This window comes from Crocodylus porosus, unplaced genomic scaffold (genome assembly GCF_001723895.1).
Source record: "Crocodylus porosus isolate Cpor-Errol unplaced genomic scaffold, CroPor_comp1, whole genome shotgun sequence".
Lineage (NCBI taxonomy): Eukaryota > Metazoa > Chordata > Crocodylia > Crocodylidae > Crocodylus > Crocodylus porosus.
The window spans coordinates 32,427,374-32,430,625 of record NW_017728931.1 but is presented as its reverse complement, the minus strand read 5'-3'; the positions used below and the strand labels follow the sequence as shown (position 1 = coordinate 32,430,625).

General features: G+C 45.7%; 1 protein-coding gene across 1 annotated transcript in view; it reads left to right on the top strand.

Annotated features, from left to right (window-relative positions):
• Positions 1-2,548: 2,548 nt before the first annotated feature.
• Positions 2,549-3,252, top strand: part of LOC109316432 (nicotinamide N-methyltransferase-like) — a 17,347-nt gene continuing 16,643 nt past the window's right edge. The window contains exon 1 of the transcript XR_002102839.1: positions 2,549-2,574. The gene's annotated coding sequence lies outside the window, so the exon portion shown is untranslated. The remainder of the gene's footprint in view (positions 2,575-3,252) is intronic.

Below are 3,252 nucleotides of genomic sequence, written 5' to 3'. Positions count from 1 at the left end.
AGGCCACCATGGACTGAGGGCATACCAGCAGCCCGTCTCATGCACCCCACTGGAGGGGAGCTGTGGGCCTTGGCATCCCACCTCCAAACTGCTGGCAGCTAAAAAGGAGAGCCTGAGAATGGAGCCTGCATCCTGACCAGATAGCTCTAGGATTGGTAAATATAGAATTGCCTGACTGTTTGTATTATTGGTTTTTTTCTTCTCACTCTGTATCAGTAAATTCATCTATTATCAACTGGCAGGTGTTGTGGACGGTCTAAGGGTACCCACCCAAAACAAAGGTATAGGTGCTGGGTCCAAATCCAGTGTCAACACCCATAAGCCAACTGAAGTAGTGGCAGCTAGCAGCCATGTAGAGTAGGTCCTAAGATGGTCTGAAGGGCTGCACAGAAGCTAACCAGAGCAGCTGGAGTAGAGGCCCTAGTGAGGGGCATGATTTAAAGGCCCAGGAATGTCTGAGGATGCCAGAGGCCTAGTTGGTCCAGAGGCTAGAGCAGCCCAAAAAGGGACCAGAGGTGTAGTGGACAATTTGGATGCCATCTGCGAGGCATGGGGCATGGTATAAGGGGAGGTTTGGAACCATGTAATATGCCCTTGGTATCGGGCTTTAAAATGGGCAACCTCCTGCTTTAAAATAACCAACTTATTGTTTATATCAAGGCATGGCAGGTCAGTGTAGATGGGCAGGCTGTCCAGACAGGGAGGTGGGCCAGCCTGGTGACCGGCTTGTATCGTTACCCTGTTACACTCCATAATCTGGAAACACGGCTGCTGCGCTGCTTGGCCCTGGATCCCCAGAGTGGCTGCCATGTACAGCATGCCCCAGAGTAGCATGTGGCTACTTTGGGGCTGTGTTGCACATGGCAGCCGCTTCACTGCTCCAGGATGCAAGTGGGAGTGGGAGCTGCATGCACTATGTGGGATCATCTAGCATGCACTGCATGCTGCCTGTGGGTCACTATGAGGCCCAAGGACAGCACCAGAGCCTGCGTGAAATAGAGCTATAGGCTGGATGTGGTCCATGGCCATATCTTTGAGACCCCTGGTTTAACAGGATAAATAATTACAAAATCAGACCTTGCAAAGAATCTGATTTATTTGACCATTGATTATGCTGCCTTAATACAATAGTAATTTAACTCTTCTCAAAATCTTAGCTTCAACTTTTTTATCTTTTTGAAATTTTCTTGTATGCAGATTGGAGAAGGGCAACCTCACAAAAACTGTTCGGGGTTCCTGATGTTGCATTGTTTGGCTTGCTTATTAGAAATAGTCACCTTGCTACCTAGAAAGACAGAGAAACTGTAGCAATATAGTTAGGGGTTGTATCTCTTCTAGAATCTGGATCCTCTGTAATTTTTCCATCTGCTTTTCTCTGTCTTGCTGACTGGACGTGCACTACCTTCTGGCAGCTATGAGCTATAAGGTGTTTCTTTTCCTTTTTGTGTTAAGATTTACATAAACATAAAGTTGGTTTTGCCTGGCATGCCTGTTTTCATAATGATGTAACACAGAAGAACACTGAAAAAGCATGCCAAAGAAGACCCAAAAAGGCTTAAATCATAAAAAAAATTCATAGCTTAATGATAGAAAGATGGGGAAAAATCCGAAATGCACATTTATTCATGTCTCATTATTCTTTGTCCTATTTATTAGGTAAAATGGAATCTAGAATTTGGAAACAGCAAATATTGTGTGTGAAAACGGAAGTTTTCTTTTTCCTTTTTTCTGTTGAGAATGAAAATTACATTGTTATTACTACTTTACTTGTGGCCTGTACACAAAGGCAATTTTAAAGTATACCAGAGGAATTTTTTTTGACAGATAGTGTAAGTAAGATATTAACAATATTTTTAATACCATATTCACAGATGATAGGGTCGGAAGGAACCTTAATGGATCATCAAGTCTGACCCCTTGCCTAGGTAGGAAAGAGTGCTGGGGTCAGACCCCAGCCAGATGCCCATTCAGCTTTTTCTTAAAGACTCCCAAGGTAGGGGAGAGCACCACCTCCCTTGGAAGCCCATTTCAAGTTTTGGCCACCCTGACCGTTAAGAAGTTTTTCCTGATATCTAGCCTAAATCTGCTCTGTCAGTTTGTGACCACTGTTCCTTGTTACCCCAAGAGGTGCCCTGGTGAACAGAGCATCTCCGATCCCTTGCTGCGTCCCCCTAATAAATTTGTAGGCAGCCACAAGATCACCTCTCAGCCTTCTCTTGTGGAGACTGAAGAGGTCCAGGTCCCTCAGTCTCTCCTTGCAGGGCTCGTCTTGTAAGCCCCTAACCATATGAGTGGACCTCCCCTGGACCGTCTCCAGTCTATCAACATCTTTCTTGAAGTACGTCACCCAAAACTGGACACAGTCCTCCGACTGCAGTCTGACCAGTGCTGCATAGAGGGGAAGTATCACCTCCTTGGATCTATTCATCATGCACCTACTAATACATGATAAAGTGCTGTTAGCTTTGCTGATGATTTCAGCACATTGATGACTCCAAGATCCCTTTCTGCTTCTGTGCTGCTGAGAGGGTCACTTCCCAGCCAGTAGGTGTGCTGGATATTTTTCCACCCTAGGTGCAGCCCTCTGCACTTGTCCTTGCTGTACTACATCCTATTGTGTACTGCCCACTTTTCTAACCTATCCAGGTCTGCCTGTAATCGTTCCCTAACCTCCGGATTGTGCACTTCACCCCATAATTTAGTATCATCCACAAACTTGGCCAGAGTACACTTTACACCCACATCCAAGTCACTGATGAAGATATTGAAGAGTACAGGTTCAAGGACCGAACCTGCAGGACCCCACTACCCACATCCTTCTAGGTCACTACCGACCCATCTACTACCACTCTCTGGGTGCAACCGCTCAGCCAATTTGCCACCCACTGGACCATGTAAACATCTGTGTCACAGCCTTTTAATTTATTTATGAGAATGGGATGAGATACTGTATTGAAGGCCCTGCTCAAATCGAAGAAAATGACACCCACCTCTACTCCTGCATCTAAGCGTTTTGTGACCCTGTCGTAAAACGAAACCAGATTGGTCAGACACGATCTACCTGCTACAGATCCATGCTGGTTGCCCTGCTGCATTATTTTTCCTGCTGGACTCCCACAAATATGATCCTTCATAATCTTTTCAAACACATTTCCAAGGATGGAGGTGAGACTGACTGGCCTATAATTACTCGGATCCTCCTGTTGGTGTCACTGGGCATAACCCTAGGTAACTCAGAGGGATGGAAGACCA